Source organism: Lissotriton vulgaris, chromosome 4_1 (assembly GCF_964263255.1).
Source record: "Lissotriton vulgaris chromosome 4_1, aLisVul1.2, whole genome shotgun sequence".
Lineage (NCBI taxonomy): Eukaryota > Metazoa > Chordata > Amphibia > Caudata > Salamandridae > Lissotriton > Lissotriton vulgaris.
Window position 1 is genome coordinate 271,137,766 of NC_141691.1, and position 23,122 is coordinate 271,160,887.

The following is a 23,122-nucleotide window of genomic DNA, read 5'->3' on the forward strand; positions in this document are numbered from 1 at the left end:
TGATCTGGTTACAATCTCCACCTAGTAGGAAAGAATCTTCTTTATATTGAATACATTTCGCTGTAATGGAGGGCCAAAAGGACGAGTCAAAACATGTGGGACCGTAAACATTGAACACAGTAATTGGGATAGCATTAATGAGTAGTTTAGCTAAAATCCAACGCCCCTCATCGTCTTTTTCTTCTAACAATACTTTACACTGGAGGCGTTTATGAATCAAAATAGCCACCCCGTTCTTTTTTTGAGAAGCAGGAGAAAATAAAACAGTTCCAACCCACAATCGTTTTAGTTTTAAGGATTCAATATCTGAGAGATGGGTTTCTTGAATAAGAGCAATATCTGGATTGTAAGAAGATCAGTGTGAGAGTACTCTTTGCCTTTTGATAGGGTGATTAAATCCTTTCACATTCCATGAAACAACTTTGAAGGTGAAAGAGTAGTAAATTTATCAAAAGTGAAAAATGCAATAACATACTGTATATTTAGTAATTCAAACTGTAGGTAAATAAGAACCATGTAGATCATCAAAAAGGTAGAAGGAAGGATAGGTAGAAGATGAAAAAGAAAAAGAAAGGGAGAAAGGGAGAGGGATAGGAAAAGGGAGAGAAGAGCAGCAAAGGAAGGAAAAGGAAGAAAAGAGAGAAGGCATAGAAGACAGGATACCCCATTTTTCTAATGATTGATTCTTAGGCACATTAGGGCTGCTTCGTAAAGGCAGGTGTGTCTGGGGCAGCTGTAGGTAGTTTTTATGTTGGTCTTTAACACTGCCATATGCCAGTCTATGACGTGAAGGCATTTTTTGATAGGTTGATCATTTCAGATTGTTTTCCTGACCTTACAGAAAGTAATTAACTCAGAACATTACAACTAACAAAATGAGAGTATGAGTTCTTTGACAAAAAACAAATATCTTCACCTAACAATTCACAACACCATTAACACTTAAGGTAACCAGAGGTGACGTTTCCTTTGCTTTCTGGTTAGTAGAATTGCATACCTTGCTGCATACTAATATGCTAGCAGGAAAACCTTCCAAACCGAAAGAAACGAATGCATGTCTGACACACACACTAAAGAGAGTGTATCCATTTTATAGGCAGGAAATAACAATTAAAAACCCAATCTCTTGCGATTGAACCCAAAGCTTAATGATATGTTGACAGATTGAAACAAAAGAAACTGGAAAATTTACAGCTAGGAAATGCAATTGTTGCCAGAACAGATGGATGTCAACAAGTATTGAGTAGTCAGACAAAAAGCATCAGAACACCGAAGGAGAGAGAACGCATGGGTATTTTAATGGACCGCCCAGATGGCGAGGACAGACATGTTTTTGCATTCTTGAGACAAAGTAAGCTTTGTGACAAATATCTTACTCTGTGTTTTAGAAACCTGAAACCTATCGAAGAAATGAACGCAGAATTCAAACGGTAAATTAAATCAGAACAGGAAGAGATGAGCAAGGGGATTCATTTCAGTAAAATAAATATAGGATTTAATGCCACAGCACACAAAATGTCATGCTCAGTTTCAAGATTTTGACATTTTTATTCTAAAAGCAGAAAAGTCTGCAACAACACGAATGACACTAGTTGCTTTTCAGAATCATAATTCATAGTTCGCAATGAATATGCTGCAACCAAATAATGGGAATAGAAAGTATTTATTTTAAATGTAATTAAAACTGCAATAAAAATGCAGCTTTTTCAGCTGGTAAATACACTTATTTTTAATTTGCTTTAAAGCACTTGAACAGAATATCATGCATGGAATTCAATTTGGAAGGTAGTCCTTGAAATGAACAAGGCCGTTTTATTATAATTATTTTATGGTTGATTCCTCAAAGCTTGGTTTTTATGTTCTCTATCTCTAAGCCTTTTTCCTTGAACTCAAGGAAGTGCCCTGAATTAGAAGATTGTGAGACGGCTTTCTTCAGAATCTTGATTGTGTGATAATATCATCCCTTTATCAGCGTAAGAAAATAAATCAATTTTAATATGCTTTCTCACCAAATGATCTGATAAATTCATGAAATGCATTGCCTTTGTTATCCATTTGTGGGTCGGAAGATAATTTATAGAGAAAACAGCCATAGATTTTTGCAGTAACTCACCTTTTGCAGCCTACTATCATCAATATTACAACTACCCTATAACGTACTAGCTCGAAATACCATCACTTCAGTTTTCCCCTGATAAATTTCCTATGTTTTTTTGTCTGATCAGCTCCTCTGTACATCAAAATAGTTCTCTAAATACTAAACTGTGATCTCAGCTTAAGAAATCTTTGTAATAAATATCTAACTCTATTGACAATTGTGTGTTTTTTAGGTTATCAAGAAAATATGAAGAGTTTAATACTTAGGAGAAAGGTACTTTTGTCCTTGCTCCTAATTGAATCCTAGCTATTATGACCATTATAAACAATATAATAGGTGATATCCAAGCTCTTTGAAAACCCAGGAAATGTAAGTTTTCTCAAAGAGGTAATAAATATAGTAAACTGCCTTGGTCAAGTGCACAAATAAACGCTGCAGTGGGATAGCTAGGTATCCTAAACCATTTTGTATGCCTTGCCTCTTTTCTGCCTCTGATATTTTTGCATGCATGGTTGCTGTTTTAGTCATATTTATGCAAAAAATAACAATGTTTTCCCATAGGTTTATAGTGTATATATAGTTAATCTTATTTAACCATAAAGCTGAATAGTTAAGCAAAAGCATATTAGCTTTAGCAAGGGAATTCACATGTTCTATTCACATTCTACATCACAGATAAGAAGTTTAGTTGTTATTTTTTAAATAATGTTGAAAACACTATAAAATACTGTGTTCCAGCTTCTCGTGGAGATAGAAGCTTTAAGTGTTCTAGAGGGAGCCTCTACAACAAACTATCTGCATCAATGTTGTATTTGGTAATTGCAATCTGAGCACTCTTCAGCATAGCAACAAAACATAGACAAATACAGGGCTTGACCAGAGACAGGCAGCAGACTGGAAACATATAACTATAATTAGTAGAAATATATGTGGGCCTATGAGAAGCCACTGTTTCTGGCAATAGTCTGGTGCTATAATATACAATAGGTAGTGTTTAGGAAGAAAGGAACTAATTAACTGATTCCATCTCAGATTGTCCCTAAATTAGCCATCACGTATAAAGCCAATTTGCATAGTATTTACAAATATTGTCTTCCTTTTATTGAATATAATGCTTATGACTGCAAATATGTTACTTCATGTAGTCTTAGCATTAACATGAATTATGAACACCCTTTATATGTGTGTGTGTGTGTGTGTGTGTGTGTGTGTGTGCATCCTTTGTGGAAAAGTAACTGATACTAAATTAAAGTATATTTCTATCCATCTCTGACAAGATCTGCTAGTTGCGCAATACTCAGTGTCTCTGGGTAAATTTGGGGAGATATGTGGGCCACACCCTGCCTGTTTCTAACTGTCAATATGGCAAGTTGGTACAAACTTGTGCTTGCCTGATGACCAATAATATAATAAGTGAATTCGCGAGAATGTATCACCGATGGTTGCTGGCCTAGATCACAAGGGTCACTTCACCCTGCGTCATGGATATGTCCTTTCAAAAGTCAAGTCAGCATTGGTTTGGTAGATAATCTTCTTCATTCCATCCAGAATGACCCACACACATATTTCAGTTGTGGACAGGGGCATAAAATGACCAGGAGACAATAATCTGAAAGCTTATATCAGCTACATTTTTAAAGGTAGGACCTACTGGTCACTTTTCATTCCTGTTATAACCTTCAGCCATTCAGTGTAAAGCAGAATTTCAGGTTCAGCATCATGGTCTATCACAAAAAACTCATTTTTATTACATTATTTGCAAGACCATGTGATGTCATTGCTTTAGATAGTTTGCTTTCATTCTTTCAACCCCAACACATATTTACCCTCTTTTCCTCGCTTAATATTCATGGGCAACTCCTTACCTTACACATTGCCACCATTTCAGTGGCCTTTCAATCCATTTCTCCTGATAAAATTGAAGGTTGGTATGCTAAAATGTGTTGTCAGTAAGCTCTAATTGAAACAATAAGCTTTTAATTGGGAATCAAGTCAGGTTTGTTAGTTGTGTTGGCTTTGATGCTACGTGGACTCTAATAACTCCTATGCACTTCAGTAAGTTCAACACGAGGTGAAAAACAATTTGTGCCTAAAGGCAAATATACACTTTGTTAGACCTGACATCTTTAGCGTGGTAGTTCTCCAAATGTTTACCTTCAAACCTCCTGTTTTTTAATTGTTTTTCTTTGGCATGATGACTCTGTGCACTTTACAACTGCTTACCAGTGCTGAAGTGTTTGTGCTTTCTTCCTAAACCATGGGGAAAATGGCCAACATATGATTGGCACTATCATATATTTACTTAGTGTTTCTCGTGCTCACATAGTGCTTATAAGTGCATGAAGTGAAGGTGTGTAGCTAACATTTTAAAAATACATTGCATTGAACAACAATAATAATTTTCAAAACTCCACAATTAAATGAAAGTGGCAATGAAGTTTTGTTGACGAGGTTAACGGTGTTTCGATCTCAAGTTACTGAGTTCATCTTCAGGACAAGAGCCTGTGAGACATTAGAATCGAGTATTAAGTAGCAAAGTATTGCAGCGTGCCCGAGAAGGGGCTTCAAGCCAGAAGCGTCGAGAGCGATCACTGGCTGGTTACTTAATTTTGGGAGCTCTACTCTGGTAGTGTAGGAAATGCAGGTAGCTTAGTTGGTTCCTTGCACGCTTCGGCAAAATTAGCATCAGTATAAGTGATTTAGAAGGCCCACATGGAGCGGAGGACAAGGACGATTGCCCGTCATAATCCGGCGGGAAAATGTGCATCAGGGCGTCTTAGGGACCTGAACTTGCTGTATGTTGGTCTGATCGGCGGGGTGGACCGGAGTGATCAGGTGCCATCAGCGGAGCTAATCCGTTTAACTACTACATATACCCAGGGCCTGTAAATTAAATTGTATTAGTGGGCCTCGAACACTCTTTGTGCTACCCACTAAATTGGCCTAAACCTTCCTTTTAATCACATATAAATCACTGCTATGGTAGGCCCTAAAGACACTTAGGGCAGGGTGCATTGTATTTAAAAAGTAGGACATGTGGATTTAAGTTTTGTAAGTGCTGTTGCTAAAAAAATCCCAACATTGTTTTTCACTACTGTAAAACTCATCTCTCTCAAGGCTAGAACCGTGTTACCTTATTACATTTAATAAGTGCTAACTTTGGTTTGGCCCCAGAACAAGAACAAGGGACACCCTACTCACGAGGAACCAGGGTAATTCATATGTAATAGAAACAATGGTTTCCGTGAAAAAATATACTAATCTATATTGGTAGTGATATGCACAATCCTATTAATAACCGGGGAATTGCCCGGTGCCCGCAACGGCCAGTCCGGGCCTGAATATATGAATATGTACAAAAAAGGAAAAAAAAACAGTAGTGCTTTGTGTCCCCAGTGTGAATGGAAGAGTGGTACATTTGTGACATATAAAACATGGAGGCACACTATCATTTTAACGCCGTTCTTGATAATATGCGCCTTGGTTTCAACAATTTTTAAAAGCGACCATCCATGACTTAACAATAATCACAGCTTCTATACGTAATAATGACAGCTGATTAAATGGTTCAATTTAAATAGCTGTTGACGATGTTTCAACCCTGTGTGCGGTGTAGGGCCTCCTCAGGACCTAGGGGTGTAGGGACATCCATCATGGTGTCACCATGGGTACTGGGTAGCAGTAACAGTCCTTGAAAGGAGTGTAATAGACCAAGTAGTACCTGCTAAGGAGGTTGTGCAGCCACGTGAAGAATGTGAAACACCGGTCAAGTGAACAAAAAGATAGAGACAATACTCACAAGGGACCCAGCCGGGTGCTACAAGTGTGAGAAGGAAAAACAAGAAAGAAAGAGTCACATGAGAATGAGGTTCCTGTCTTAGTTGCAGGTAGGTTAGCAAGGGCCGCTGATTGATAAATTGCTTACCCCAATATGAGGAGCGGGTTGGGAAAACTGGTAACTAAGGATATGCACAGTACGATGAATACCAATACGTAGGAAGCTTAATTGCCTGTTAGCTCGGCCTGTGGATGGTGTGAGTAGATCTCTGTAAATAAGAAGCGTAGCTGTCATGGAAAGTTATGTGGTCCAACAATGGCATGTATCCACATAGCTAATACAATTATTGGTGCTAATTTAACCACATGGCTGCTGGGCGTTTTCCCCCCCAGTGCTGGAAAATGCCATTTTAGTGGCACTATGACGAGCTCAGCTCGTCATCAGCACACGACACCCGTGGGTGATGACGAGCTGAGCTCGTCATCAGCATCGAAAGGGTTAAGGGGTCTTACCAAGACCAATGTCTGATGTGCAGGTGGAGCGACAGCTCCAGCCCATTTGAGTAAATGATGCACTGAGGACTCGGTCGTACAGTCGGTGCGAGTTTTCAATCTATAAATAACAAGCGGTGCACATGGTTGGAGAGTGCCCCGATTATGCACTGGCATAAAGCAGTTTAGAATGAGGGTAGACTAGGATATGCCCAGGGAAAGCCTTTACCTTTTCATTGACGAAAGGATACAGATCCATAGCGTGTGCCTCTGCTACGCAAAGGAGGTAGAACCACTACATCTGTCTTCCTGGGTCTGAATGACAGTGAGCTTGCAGTTACAGCATTACTTAGTAGACCATGAGCCCGCTCAAACCGGTTCCCACTGCAGGCATCACTTAGGATTGCCGCCTGGGGAAGTACTCTGCTAGTCTGCAATCCCGGAAAAAGAGGAGAGAGAAGAGAGACCGGTGACAGGGAAAAAGTCAGCAAAGTGTAGTAGAAAGAAGAGAAAAGAAAGATTCAGATGTGTCATAATTTGGGAGTGGGGCAACAACGCAGGTGGTGTGAAAAGGCAGAAGGGAGGACACGATAGGAAAATAATTATATAATGATAAACTAATAAAAGTGCTGTTCAAACTGTGGGGCACGCAGTGGATATCACATCTCTGTGTATTTGTATATCATGGCCCTAAGCGTGAGGAAATGGACACACTTTTTTAAATTGAATCGAAGGATAAAGGAAAATACCAGTAGCATAAAGGCTATTTATCGTATGTCCTGTGCCTAGCACAAATACATTTCAATTACATTTAAACATTCAAGGTACAGACCTCTACACGAATAAGGGTATCAGTGTTACATTAGTGCCTCCTTCATGTGTAGACAGGGCCACACTTTTGTGACACGTAAAAGTAGCGGTTAGAATGCAACAGAAAGCCTGCGGTAAAGGTTTACACTTCACTCCTTTATCAAACCAGTCAATTGGCAATTCAGTGAATATATGCAATTACATAGCGTGCTAGACATTGCTTATTTATCCATAAAATCATGAAATGGAGGGAACCAGATTGGTCATTTTAACTTTCGAATGGTAAAGGTGTGGGTCAGCCATACAAAGTACTGTAAAATATATTGTTTAACAATTCCAAAAGATAAATTGTACAAAATGTCTACATTTACACAGCACAAGCTGGACAAAGGTTATCTGATAGTGAAACAGAAGGAAACAGTTTTAGCAACTATCTTGTGTGTGCAAAAGGGAGGCGGTTGCCAACCCTGTAGAAAAAAATACTAGGATCTGACTGTGTTAGGGTAACATTCTAACAGAGCATTAATACAGTATTAGGACATCAATGTCATTAAAAAACCGCGCCATTCTTCCGCGGAATTTAATCCCTGAGCTATGGAGTGAGTCCTTTCAATCCATCGGAATTCCAGCCGTTGTAGGATTTGAGTGAGAACCCCTCCTCTTGCCGGGATGTTGGCTCTATCAATGATCTGCCACATTATGTCATCTGCCGTGTGGTTGGATTCCAGGAAATGGGATACCAGGTGGGCATTTAAAACAGACCGGCGTATACAGGGCCAGACTGGGAACTGAAAGCAGCCCTGGCAAATTTCTGAAGACCAGCCCCCGTCCAGCGCATAGCGAGCGAGCGCAGCGAGCGAGCCAGACCGCTACTAGGGGGGTTTGGGGGTCGTTCTCCAATCTCCCCCCAAGAAAATGTTGGAAAACAACAGACCAAAATGGTGAATTCCAGGGCAGGGCATGATAACACTCACTTTAGTTGAAACAGAAAGTCTTTGCAGTATTTACCATTGCTGGCACAGCCAGTGCTGTGTATCTCTGGACACGTCATTCCACAGAGAATAGCACATGAGTCTTTGGGGGTGCTTGCAAATGCTGCTCTGAGTCTTCTCAGGTTTCTGTGCTTCTTCTGAACCCCACTCACAGTTTATTCAAGTTACTCCTTGAATGTAAGTGGGAGCAATGCACATGGCGGGGAGTCATAGACACCCAAGATGCAAAGCATGCATGTGGCTCCAAAATTTGGGAGTGGACATAAGAGAAATTCATGGTATGGAAACGGAGAGGTATTGAAAACATTAATTATAATATTGTTTAAAAACCCATGGGCCCAAGTGAGAGTCAAAGCAACAATTTGAGATTGATTTGGGTTGTGCAGTAGTACAACGATGAACCTGAACAATACAGACCAATTCTGGACCGCACAGTTAGTGTGTAAGCTTATTTAGGCAACACTAACAGGCTGCCTGCCCGAGTTGATCTGTTTAATAATCCCACCCTCCCTTTCAAACTGCTTCACCCCACCCAACAATAATACAACCAATTCAATCCATAAAAACCTCTCAGCAAACCACCAGCCATGCACTTGCTCCACACCGACAACCCTATTCCAGCTTTCCTGTCCCTGTCCTGAGACTTTAAGCACCTTCCAACTGTCCTACGATGAAAAAAGGGCATAGGTGGGCGCACCCAAAAATCCAGACCCTTCCTAAGGTTAGGTTATCAGCCACCAAGTTCACCTAATCACAACACCCCAACCCATCCCTAGCATGCGGCCCTCACCCCCTCCTACCAACATAGCCCAAAAAACACCAGCAGTCCTCCTGGACTGAACCACTAGCCTACAAAATGCCTTGGGGGGCATACCTCCCTGGTCGGCTGCTCCCCATGCCCCTACTGGGGGAGAGGGTACAGCACTGATGGCTGACAGTTAGAAAAAAGGCACTTAAATGAAGCAGGTGCTCATTACAAACACATTATAGCACCCTAGGCAAATTGCCTTACATAACTATCCACCTTTATACATGAATAACACCTACTGCTCGTCCTACCACCACCAGTAATTTTACTCCCCACACTTCCCTTAACTTGCCTGTCTGTCCCTGAATCTGTACTCTCCATCCTAAACCTAACTAACTAACTTTGCTTCTTAAAACTGTAAACCTTCAAGTTCCTGCCTTCTCCAAGTATAAACTCTCTCCAACCTCCACTTTCAAACTGCTTCAGGAAGACAAGAGCAATAAAAGTGATTCGAACAATGATGAAAACATCTTTGCAAACCACCGCTCAGGAAAACTCCCTCAATGAAATTTTTTCAGCCTACCCCCCCTGCAATATGTTTCCCCTACTGAGTTCCTAGTGTGCCCCAATATTATTGCCCACCACCTGACACCAGACATTACCCCACGGCTTCCCGTAACTGTAGCAAATAGAGATTCATGCCCATGGCAGACAAGTGTGCACCATCATGTCTGATTTGCCCGATGCCCAGCATTACCAGTACGGCCCTGGGTGTCACTAGACTCTAGACCTAAAAGTACAAGAAGGCAAAATCTAAAGGCAGACCATTTCTAAATGTGTGCTGAGAATCTGTAGCAATATCTTTATTGACATCTGTACTGTTCCGCTACTCCTGCAATTCAGTAAGAATCTGAATCCTCATTATGATAAGGAGCATTTCTCCACACAATAGAATTACCAGTTGCCTACTAACCCATATACACTGGTATCGCTCCACCTACTCTCACCTATTAGCAGTACTCCAATGCTTCCCAACTAGGTTCATGCAACACAAGTGCCAGCATATACTTATTATCAACACTCCCCACAGCTGCCTGTCTTTGACATAGCTGAGTACTGGCTGCCTTCCACCAAGATTTCAGAGAGCTGAAGAAAGCCTACTTATTTTTCTGGTAGTCTCTCCTGGCTTTGGTAGAGACATATACAGACTCTTACAATAAAGCATAACTGACTCTTTGCCTGCTGCCAGTGTGCTGAAATCCAGCATCTTTAGAGGTATAATGATATGAATCAATGCTATGAATCAACATCTGCAAACACCTTCTTAATAACTGACAGATTGGTTTCCGTATGGACCGTAGTCTGGCCAGGTGTTGCAGCATATTGCATAGCCTAGTGTCTGTTCATTATTCTCTGAACTTCAGGTTTTTGAGAGGCTTTCCCCTTTGTTGCTAAATCAGACATATTGATGCCAGTATGGATCCCTGATCTATTCCAATACCCTTCTATCACCTGAATATTTACATGCACCACATGTATGCATTCGAGAAGACATTTGTGGCCCCCTAGTGCTTAAATAAACAATGAATCATCCAAGTGAGCTTATGCAGGAGATGTGCTGCAGCTGCAATAAATATGCCTTTCTAAAAGTGCTCATGTGTGCACTATCCGGATTGTTTTCTTCAGGATCTAACTCCAGGGCAAGGTTCTGGCTTACTCTTTCGGCCTGCGTTTATTTAATGTGCAATGATTTGCCAAGACACTATTCGGAGCACAGCTCCCTGATCTGCTGTATTTGCATTGGTCTGTAACCAGGTGCTGTCTTCTGTATCCTCACCTTGCACCCCTGCAACTGACAGCCCCAGGCCCCTATCCTTCGAGAGGACTGTTGAAGCACTGTGATTCACTTTGGGGTCTCTGTTCCACTTCTTCAGTCTGGTTCTTTTGATTACCAAGCTTGTGATTTAGTTAAATGCAGCTATCCTTGTGTTTTTCTTCCCTTTTTCAGAAACCTGACCTTTCACACTGTCTGATAGTAGGAGACAAGTGATTGCCTCTGCTGGTGTAGTCTCTGCACTAGACTCTTTGTTCTTTCAGGAGGTTGGCTGATTCAGAGGACTGTGGCTCATATTTCCCTATCCAGTGAGTGTGATCTTCTCAGTCAGACTTTGGGGCAATGTCCTCATCTTTACCAGGAGGGGCAATCAGTAAAGAACGTACTGGGCATCAATCAACTAAGTTGTAATAACTTCTTCCTACTGATTTGTCTCTCTATTTTTTGATGGGGGCTGCTTCACTGGTGTTGACACCATGGTCTATATAAGTGTATTTCACCCGAACAAACAGAGGGGCATATTATCAAGGGGGTTTATCTCCGCTTTTTTGGCTTTAAAGCCAAGAAAGCGGAGATAAAGTTATCTCCCTATTACCTAGCTGTCGCTAACACAGTTAGCAACAGCTAGTAGGAGATAGCGACCATCTTGGGCCCCACTTTGCATGTCAGTGATATTTATCACTAATGACATGCAAAGTGGGCGTGCCAAGATGTTAGCGACTGAAAACAGTCGCTAACATCGCTATCTCCTATTACCAACTTTTGGAGATATTCGCGCTAAGCACGAATATCTCCAAAAGCTAACACCTGCCCTGAGCAGTTCTTAGCCATGTTATCCAATGGGAGGTGGATAACCTGGCTAAGAGCATTAGCTCGGTAATGCATGAATATCGCTGGCTTTTTAGCGATATTCATGCATTGCGGCGATTTTTATCGCATTTGCGATAAACCTTGGTAATACCAAGGTTTATTTGCGGTAAAAATCGCCGCAGCTGAGCGGTAAACTTTTCACGCTAACCAAGCAATAGCGATAATTATCACTATTGCTTGGTAATATGCCCCAACATCACACCTTTACTTTGCCGTAGGACTATATGCTAGTGCAAAATGATGCCTTCTTTTTCATTGGTCAGTTCCCCTTGTTCTATAGCATTAAAACCAAAATGTTAAGGATACTTTAGGGAGGGTTTCAGACACTCTCTTGCCTCGTGTTGCATTACATGAACCACATAGTATAGCTCTTCCTCTGCTTCTCCGCCCTAACACACTTTTGTACGCATATTAGGTTTGGTTTGGGACCAACACACGACTCTTGGAGCACTTCTCAATTTATTTCAAAAACTCTAGTGATGTAGTTGGGGTTTTTGTCCACAAAAAGCTCTACCAATAAAACAATTCTTGTTCATAGCATATGGTCTTATTATGACAGACCTGAATTCTCACGTGGTTAACTGCAAACAAAATGTGTGTTTCAGTTTTTCTTCCATCTAATCAAATTGTTTTCTCAGTTTAAGCCAACTAAGGCTGAATTATAGATTTGGTGGTAAATCAGTGTATAAGTATTCTCAAAATGGTGGATGATGTCCACCGCTTGAACACAGTAAAGGTCGGGTACCTTTGGGCTGCCCAAGTTGTAAAAATCAAAGCATGTGCCTTCTACTCTGAACTATTGGTAAACTGGTTTTCAGATTATGAGATATTCCAGTTATTACGTTGTGTCCTAATAACAGCCAAAACTCACATGGTTGTCTCTCGAGCCCTTTTCACAGCACTTACTGTGCTCCACAATGACAATCACCTGAGTTCCTTGTGATTCCAGCAGCAGGATCACACACACAATTATGCATGCGCACACATGCACACACATGTGCGTGCGCGCACACACACACACAATAAAAACATGTAAAGTTTTACCAATGCACCCCATTGCCAACCAGCGGTTTTGCTCTGTAAACTCTGCTAACATTCTGCTAATGACCTGGGAAATACAGATGTGGCTCAAGGCATCCTTGCACTGGATCTATAACATCTATCCAACAATCTTCAGATCTCCAACAACCTCCTTCAAGTGCGCCTTAGGCCTATCTGCAATCACCAGATACTGCCACCGTATTTCATACCCTCTGTCCGTTTCTGGGACAATGCTAAATTTCAACACTAAACCTGCACTGTCCACGACAAAAAATAATTTCTCTTGCTGATCGCCAGATTCACACTTGGTCCTGTGTGGCAGAGATTTTTACATGGAGGAAAGGATGGGACTTTGTCCTTCTTGGATGTCAAGTACACACACTTCCTACTTCCATCTTAACTGCACTTGGGTCACTAGTCCTAACATTATATAAAAACATTGGTTATGTAGAGTAGCAGACGCTGCCAAGTACCTTCAGTTTTTCAGGACAGCTAGGATTTCCTCCAGGTCGAAAAACCTTTTAATGTGGAGCATTGACAGCGATGTGAAATGAGCTAATTCACAGATCTGTAACAATGAATCCTAACATTTGCAATTAGGAGTAATACAAGTTTAAAAGTAAGTGTGGCAAAATGGGTATCATGTCCAACCACATTAGTGCACAAAATTGTATGCAAAATCGATAGTTGAGAATTCTCTTTTGTATAGGTGATTTGCCATCTTGAATGTTCCACCAACACTTGCTCCATGCAATCACGTTTGCACACTTTTTATCCATGAACTAAGCTGCTGTCCCCGTTTTATTGAGATTTAATTAAGAAAGCTCATGAAATGTGCAAATGTTTAAAGTAGGCAGTGGGCGCCGGGGGCGCGGAGAGGGCTGATTATTTTCACCCTTCTGCCATCTCAGGTCACCCTAACTCGTGGGCAGCGGTGGGCCAGAGGGCAGAACATACCAAAGGGCGTCTATGGAGAGAATAGGTGCAGCGGGAAAGGCTTGAGAGGGTGCCTTAATGATAAATTGTATAGTAGAAAACGAGAAGAAATGCGCGATGGAGAGGTAGGACAGGAGTGTAGCTTTTAGGCAAGAGAAGTGTACGAGCAGCAGAGAAATTGTAAGGCAAAAACGAGAAATTAATGCAGATTACTGATATTAGAGACGAAGCAGGTGTGCACCAGGTGGGATAGAGAGTACAGAGAAGATACAGGGAATGTCTAAGGGGTACACACGTGACGAGAGATAAATGGATAGATGGTAACGGGAATAGTAGGGTAATAGTCCATGAGTGATATAGTACTAGTTAGAAATAGGGCTTGCAAGTCCCAATGAGTGGCACGTGCAGGCAATATAGTGGGGGATACGGCGAGACTGAAGTGTTTTGGGGCTACATGAGAGATGATCAGGTCAGATATTACAATCCGCCAGCTCTGTGACTTTGACTTACCAACTGTTGCCTCACAACTCCCTCCCTCCCTCCCTCCCTCCCTCGGCAATTGAATCGGTGGGGCAGGAGGTCATATTTACTGCAGCTTGAGTCACGCTGTACATCTGCTCCTCGCAGGGGCGGCTGGTGACATTTGAAAGTGGTGTGGCGTAAACTAATTTGCATATTGCACCGCAGGGATCGAGCGCAGTGAGCGAGCCCGAACCACCTTGCATCCATCCATACATCATTCATGCATCCACCCATCCATCCACCCACCCACCCTGCATCCATACATCATTCATTCATGCATCCACCCATCCATCCATCATGCATCCACCCATCATGCATGCATCCATGCATCCATCCATACATCATTCATGCATCCACCCATCCTGCATCCACACATCATTCATTCATGCACCCACCCATTCATCCATCCACCCATCCATCCATCATGCACCCACCCATCATGCATGCATACATGCATCCATCCATACATCATTCATGCATCCATCCATCCATCCACCCATCCATCCATCATGCATCCATCCATCATGCATGCATCCATGCATTCATCCATACATCATTCATGCATCCACCCATCCTTCCACCCATCCTGCATCCATACATCATTCATTCATGCATCCACCCATCCATCCACCTACCTATCCATCCTGCATCCATCATTCATGCATCCATCCACCCATCATGCATGCATCCATCCATGCACCCATCCACCGAACAATCATTAATGCACCCACCCTGCATCCATCCATCATTCATGTATTTTTATGACCATATAAAAATAAATTATGGACTCTAACAAGCCTTTAGGATCGATGTTGAAGGATGTGCCAGTTTACATATTACATCACCCCTACCTTTTTATGCTGAAAACCTTCTACCGCCCACGTATTTGCCATCCTGTAAGCCCTAGGTATGTACTATATAAATTCACATACAAACATACACCAACATGCATGCAATAATAAATGCATATATCATGCTATTCCGCCTCTACAGTTTGTTAACATTTTGAAATTTTAAAGAAAAAGAGAGATTGAGACGGAAAGAGTGTCAGGAAGAAGCTGAGGCATAGTCAGAGAGAGAGTAGCAAGCAGGTTCAGAGCGGCATGGAGCAGTAACGGGGCGGGGGAAGACAGGTGGCAGAGGGGAAGAGCGGCACAGAGCTTTAAAAACAGAATAATAAAGACGAGTGAGAAAAAAGCTAAGAAATAAGGGAGATGTGTTGAACTGAGAGGGTAACAAATATGGGACGTGGTAGACGAAGAGACGAGATGACTGAAGTAATGCACTAAAAACACACACTCTTACCTCGCTGCCGGTCCCGGTCCGCGCCACCTCTGGGCTCTGCTCCCCACACGTCACAGGCTCACAGCGCCCCTGGCAAATCCTGGCGCCAGGGGCACAGGTACCCTCTCGCCTGCAGCATGCCCATTAGGGCTTCTGATGCGCATGCGCAACGCCGCAAAAACACAAGTGCGCATGCGTGGGCACGGGTAAAAATGTCACCGTCCATCCCCACGCATGCGTACTTGTGTTGCCTCCTGTACGATCTCAATGAATCAACATGACGCCCGCCCAGCGGTCTGACGTCATGTTGATTCATTGATATGATTGTCATGAGGGAGCTGCGGGCGGTGTTGGGCAGGGGGGGCTACGCCCCCACGCCCCAATGGACGAACCGTGCCTGGCTCCTCGTGTTTCTCAATGATTCTGAACAGGCTCGTTTGTGTGCCCCAGTCTACAGAAGCAGGCTGCCTGCCTCTGCAGGCTCGGCTCCTTAACCGACACAGGGCCTGCGCTGGACGTGAAGTGGCACGCACACTGTTAGTTGCATTCACGTGACTCCACCACGTCACTTGAATGCCTTGCCGGCTGGCCCGCAGGCTTTGTACTGCGCTCAGTACAGTGGTCACTGTGAACGCCCGCAGCAGCAGATTTAATAATGAATGCTCATTACTGCAGACAGCGCAGCAATGAGCAGTGACCACTTTAATCTAAGCGCAGTACAATAAATCGCCCCACCAAGCAACAAAATCGGCCCCCCGCCCCACCCAGCAACAAAACCGGCCCCCGGCCCAGGCCCAAAAACCAGCCCCCACCACTGGCAGCCTACCGGGGGATTGCCCGGTGCCCGGCATTGTCAGTCCGGCCCTGGTTGTATACAGCTCCTGCGTTGTCCAATGCGTGCCTTAATCCGCTGTTGTGTCTGTCCAATATATGGCAGACCACAAGGGCACCATACACAGTACACCACATTCTGTGTATTACAATTGGAGAAAAATGTAAGGGTATGTTTAACACTAGTTCGTTCAAAGGTGTTAGTGTTTGATGTAAAGGGGCAAGCAGCACAATTGCCACATCAGAAATGGCCTTTCAACACTGGTAAGACCAGGTTGATTGGAACGTGTTCATTTTCCGTGCAGTACTTTCTGTAGAGGAGCGAATCAAGTGATCTTTAACATTTGTGCCTCCTTTAAAAGCAAACAAGGGTGTCTCAATTGAGGGGTCAATGCTTCTTATTATGTGCCAATTCCTCATGATCATACTGTGGATCCTCTTGGAAGGTACACCAAATGTTGTCATACAAATGAGTTTCTCGATAGAGATTTTTCTTTGGTTTTCAACAATTCTACTCTGGAACAAACTCATGCCAGTTTCATTTTTTTTCTGACTATTGTGTTGGGGTACCCTCTTGCCACTATCTTAGTTTTCAATATTTCTGCTTCTGCCATGTAGTCTTCTTTGTGCGTGCAGTTTCCGTGCAAGGGCAGAAACTGGCATGCTGGCTTTTGTAAGATTCCTCTCGGTGGGTTTCCTATGGAGAGAGGTATATAAGGATCCGTTGTCATGTTGTATGTTAAGGTCAAGAAAGGCAAAAGACGATTTCTGAAAAGTAGAAGTTAATGTCAGGTGGGTCTGGATAATATTCAGATATACAACAAACTCATTGAATTGGGTTTTGGTTCCTGACCAGATTAAAAAGATATTGTCTATATATCTCTTCCAACATGTAATGTTTGAACGGCATGCGTTGTTAGTATTTAAGACAAACCTGTGTTCTACGTGAACTATATAAATATTAGCCAAATTTGGCCCAAAGACAGCTCCCATGCAGTTAATTGTAATTTTAAATCCTCTAAAATGGTAAAGTTGGATTTAAGACCCAATTCCGAAAATGCCACATTTAAAATATTTACATTTTCTTGTCCAAACCATTTGTGCATTCAGTCAGTCACCTGGATCACATGACAGTAAATGGCTCTGCTGTAGGAGTCTGCGTATTCCTCCCATACAGTGACACAAAGGGGACTAAATATCCGCAGGATGGGCCATCTTGCCAGTATGGAAGAGGCTGGTGCTATGCCCTACCCGACTTCCACTTCAAAAGGCTTGCCTCCAACAGACTCCAAGGAACCTAACACAAACCTTTTGTAACCTCAGACAGCTCTCAGAAGCAGGACAGGAGACTGGGAGAACTTTCTGAAACACGGTGCAGGACAGGGTACCCCCTAGCATTTAAAGACTAGGACCATGTATATATATTGGAACCTCAGAACAATTCTTCAGAACACTCTTGAACTCTGGAATTTACAGAACTGCCTTGCTGCCATAAGGCTGTTCTGCTGCTTGAGGACCACCTAGCCGTTTGATATGGAAGAATATACCTGATTACCTTCATCCCAGGCTAACCCATGTGAATCCAATATTTAGTTGGGTGAATCCTGTGTGAGATGCAAGGACATAAGCAGCTACAGAGTCTTTCCTGCAATTACCTAGCTGACATTCAGCAACTGATCTGCCTTGATATTTAATTGTACCTTTCTAAGCCTTAGTGGCCTCTGTGTTGTAACTTCTCCCTCCCTGCCCCTTATCCACCCCTCTCCCCATCTCCCTCTTGGTACTGCCCACTCTGCTTCCTGGAGTGTATGTTAGAACGTTGAGTTAGTCCTGACTGCCGCCAAGCTGGGAGCACCTGTTACTTATGATATAATAAAGTCATACTTGGAAACCCATAAATGTAGAGACTCTTTACTACATTTCTTGGCGACGAGGAAGAGGAGCTGAGCCAGGGTCAGCGTGGTGTCTTCCCCCCTGGACATATCTTGAAGCTTGAGCGGAGTGGTAAATTGAAATGAAGGACTCATCGATTGAATCTGAAGTTCACAGGAGGGCAGACCGGTAAACCAGACTGTACCCATTCGGGGGATGTTGATTCTCGATTCCGTAAAGTACTGGAAGTCGGGTGTGAAGTTTGGGTGCCGTGTTGTGAAGGAATAACTGTTTCTTCCTGAGTTGATGTCTGCTGGTATTTCTGGTTTGCACAACCAGTTTCGGGAGAAAATGAGATGAAGTAATGAATGAACAAGCTGCGTCGGGCGTTCAAAGGAGACTCTGAAGAGGAAGAGGAGTAAGACCCGAGTGGATGAACCCTGAACTTAGAGGAAGTTCATCAGGTGAGCAGCTGAAGCTTTTATGGAAAGCTGGGAGGAGCGGGAGACGGAATTGTGGATATCGTTCTCACCGCGTATTGATGTGAAAATATTAGCCTTGGATATGAGGTAATTTGCTGGTACGTCACGTTGAGAAACTGAGGTGAATGAAGTGGCGAACAATGTTGGGCGTTCCAATGAAAGTGAGGCAGTGAAGAGGAGTAAGACCCGAACTGAGGAGCTTTGGAAGTGGCGGAATATCGAGAGGAGCGCAGTTGGAACGAAGGATCGAGGCTGAGGGGAGCACAGGACAAGGTGAAAGTCCGTGTGCAAGGGGAAGGAGTGAGACCAAGTTCGCGGGGGTAGCCTGTGTGGTGAGCCGTCTAAACGCATGCAAAGATCTTGGCTCAGCGGGGGACGGCATTGGTCATAAAAAAAAAAAAAAAAAAAACCCAGTACTTGAGCTCAGGACAACGCCAAAGTATTCACCTGAGGATAGTAACCCCTGCCTTAGAACTTCGCCGCCATTCTTCAGAGCATCGCGTCACTTCCCTGCAGCCCGATTCAGGACGAAGACAAAGAAAGAGGACAAGTGTAAACGTCCCTGAGTGCAGCCGCGGACTTCAAGCTGCGGAAGGGGGCGGAATATCCAGGGTGTTAACCCAACGTCTCAAAGGTGGCACGCCGCAGTGGGATAAGGCACTAGTAAGAGGTGAGAGGTGACATGCGGACAGGCATGCAGGTCAAGCTGTGGCATTTCCCAGCCAAGTGGACACCGAGGGCTAGCGGAGATTCTGATTGAAGAAAAAACGGGAGTAGTCAACAGAGAAAAAAAAAAAATAAAAGTGAAACACGGCCTCTGCTGTAAGCTGTGCTGAGGAGACGGGGTGCTCCACACCTATCCGAGAAGCGTTCTCAGACAGAATTTGTTCGAAGGAGGGAGCCTGTCGGTTGAGGTAAGACCTTGAAAAAAAAATAATTTTGAGGCTAGAAAAGAAAGGTGTAATGAAGTTGAAATCTGGGTGAGCTATTCCTCTCTTCATGGAAATTAGGATCACAAAAGTACTCTGGTAATTGTTTGAGTATTGAGGAGAGTATATGTATGAGGAACCAAGGAAAAAAGAGATCGGCTCTGGCTTTTAGCATAACTCCATAGCTGCATGAAACCTCGGGAATGCTGGGAGGAGCAAGGAATGCATCACATCTTGTAGTAGTCATATGAAGCGGGTCTGCAGCAGAGCATTGAGCTGTGTGAGGGTGGAGTGAGGAACCTCTGTGGCGGAATCAATACTGAATAGAGGCAGCATGTCCTCTTAGAGACGCCCTAACCCCAGGCATCTGTGACAGTGAATCCTCAAGAGCCATAGATCTACTGAGGGCGCGTTCAACACTTATTCAGTGATTTCAGAGAGGGGGAACAAGAAGGGCAATAGAAGATGGAGTAGGTAACTTGACCTTCACAGGGCAGAACCCCAGCGCACACAGCCATTGCATTACTAGTAATCGGATTGACACAGGACTCTTCAAGGTGCACCTCTATCGCCATCTGTCTGCTCGAGGGGGACACCTGATCTCCACCAGAACTCACAGACATAGTTCAGAAAATAACATGGAGAGAGCCCTAATGTATAAGTTGTCGCCATCTGTGCCGTGTATGGAGGGAAATAAAAGGAACATGGCAGGATGGGGTGAGTGGAAAGAGTATGTTGAGATGCACATATCAGTTGTGGAGAAAGAAGATGTAGATCTCATACCAGAGGAAAGGGCTGAAACAGCATTTCACAGTCTAGGAACCGAAAGACGGAAGAAGCACTGCGGAACGAGGAAAATGCTCACAAAGGGGGCACACAGAATTGTGTATAAAGTCATCTCGTGCGCATGGGATGGTTATGGAAAACAAGTCTCGTGGGTAAAGGCACAAAGGGTTGAATTGATCAAAGATAAAATGGTTAGCCAAGAGGAACATAACTCTAGGAAAATAAACCCGGAGAGTACCATCTCCCTGGGCGAGGTGAAGACAGAAATGGTCTCAGGAACAGGAAAGCAGAATAAGTTTGTGAACAAGAAGGAATGGAATATGGAATTAGCAAAAGAAAAGGGGGATGAATTTATAGAGACCAACATGTCCCTTAAAGCATACTCTGAGAAGAACTTTGGCGATATAGGGTACACAGTTAAGGAGTTAATGCACAAGGGAAAAGATACAGGGAGTGCTCTTCATATAACGGAAAGAGGATTCACCATGCCAGAAGGGAAGGATCAAAAGAAATTGAAAATAAAAGATAATGGAAGAAGAAAAGAATATGAGAATGAACGGGCGCAGACCCAAAGAGTGCAGGGAACAAAAAGGGAAGCTAAAAAGAATTATGCGCCGACATCTAAGGGTTCGTGTGATATGGAAGAAACTGCATATAATAAAGAGTATGGAAAAGAGGAGGAGAGACGTGAGAGAAATGACAGAGAAGGAATAGGTGGGGAAAAAGGAGATTTCAAAAGAAAAGGAGAAAGTGACGTCACTAAAACTAATGAATGGCAAAGTATAGAGTGTAAGGGTAACCTACTCAAGCACAAAGGGACGTTGCTAAGAGTCACATCGTCAGAGTCCAGGAATAAAATGATGGAGGTTTATGGACGCAAATGTGAACTAGAAAGAGTCATTGACCTCCACAGACAGGGGCAAGAGAAACCAGTTAAAGGGAGAGTTGCCGACAGGGTTACAACCAATGGTGGAATACGGATCGCTCACACGGCAGGCAATAAAGGGTGTAGAAAAGTAGGAGTAAAGGATGCACTAAAAAGAAAAATAGAGACGAACCAAAGCTGGGTGGACGAAAGAGAGATACGAAAGAAAGGCGAGTGGAAAGGCGGAGGAAGAGAACTCGCGGAAAAAGGAGAATTCGAGAGAGAGGGAGAGTCCACTGAAAATGAAACCTTCGATCGAGGGAAAATGAAAAGGAGGAGCAACCACTTTATTTGCAGCGAGAAGAGGCAAAGTTCCACAGGGTATGAGGTTATTATTGAAACATGGGATGAAATGGAGGTCTATGGTGGACAGAAAGGAGCAATGGTAAAGTATGAGGATAAAGCAAAATATTTACCATGGCATCACGGCGGTGAGATGGAGAGTGATAGAAAAAGAAAAAAAAAAAAGAAAACAGGAAATGCTAAAAGGTATTTCACTTGCATGTAAAGGGAGAAGGTTCCCCACGATAGTTATCTCAGCAAGGGGGGATGCCGTGGTCCAGGGAAAACAACAGTGTTCTTAAAGGGGAGTCAAGGCAATGAGCGCGATGACAGACTGAGATCAGCTGAGGCTTATGACAATTACAGGGGATCGTTAGAAACGGAGTGAGAAAAGGTCTGGACTCTGCCTACGGCAAAGGTAAGGAGGGTAGGAGAGGGACCAGACCAGTCAACGTGGATGACATTGAGAGAGTGAGAGGGACCTATCAGGCTCAGGCTTCAGGTTGGGTGTGTCGGGGCTCCTGTTACTGACAAGGACTAGTATAGTGGTACCGCCCAGACACCCTTCCTGACATTTGCCGGCAGACTTGTGGAGGAGCTCAAATCACAAGTCGGGTATATCTGCACATTATGTTCTCACTCAGAGGAGCTCACGGGAAACAATTGAGGTTCCATCCTCCTCTACTTCCCACCCCTGCCTCCAGACGTATCTTGCTGTCAACAGGGGCGCCTAGGCGGCGTGCCAGCAGTGGACTCCATGGGTTTGGCTCCACTGGCTACACCTACCGTAGGACATAAGGTGTTCATCCTAAAGGGAGGAGGGCAAGGACAGGACCAGTTTTGGATTCCAGTGGACCAAAGGGACACTTTGCCCTAGCATATTTCCTGTCAGTTCCACACTTAAGTTTTAGTGTCAGTGTCACATTAAGTGACTTCTGGTTGCCATGATTAACCTCTGTTTTCCTCGTCCTCCCATTCTCCTACCTTCACTCCTCCTCCCCTCATTCCCCGCTGTCCTTCCTTCTCCCCAGTTTGGAGCTTCTCTTCTCCCTCCTCTCTGTTTCCTTTAGGGGGGAAGGTGTGTTGTAACTTCTCCCTCCCTGCCCCTTATCCACCCCTCTCCCCATCTCCCTCTTGGTACTGCCCACTCTGCTTCCTGGAGTGTATGTTAGAACGTTGAGTTAGTCCTGACTGCCGCCAAGCTGGGAGCACCTGTTACTTATGATATAATAAAGTCATACTTGGAAACCCATAAATGTAGAGACTCTTCACTACACTCTGCTGGAGTGAGTCCCTGATAATAGATGCCTCCCCAGGTCTTAGACCCTTGTCTGCTATTAGAGTGTACTTCTCTACAAAGAAAAGGAGAAAATCCTGAATCGTGTGTTCCTAGTAACAACGAACAGGCCTGTTTGTGCCTAAACTCTGCCACCCATGATGATGGCCAACATGAAGCCCCAGTGAAACCTGCTCTTCACGACAACAGCAACCACCAACAATGCCCTACAGCAGGGATAGCTAGCGATTACTGCCAACACAAAGCTACAACATGCTCTTCGTGGTACAGTGATGACTGCCTGTGATGCTCAGTCTGCTCTCCACAGTCTCCTC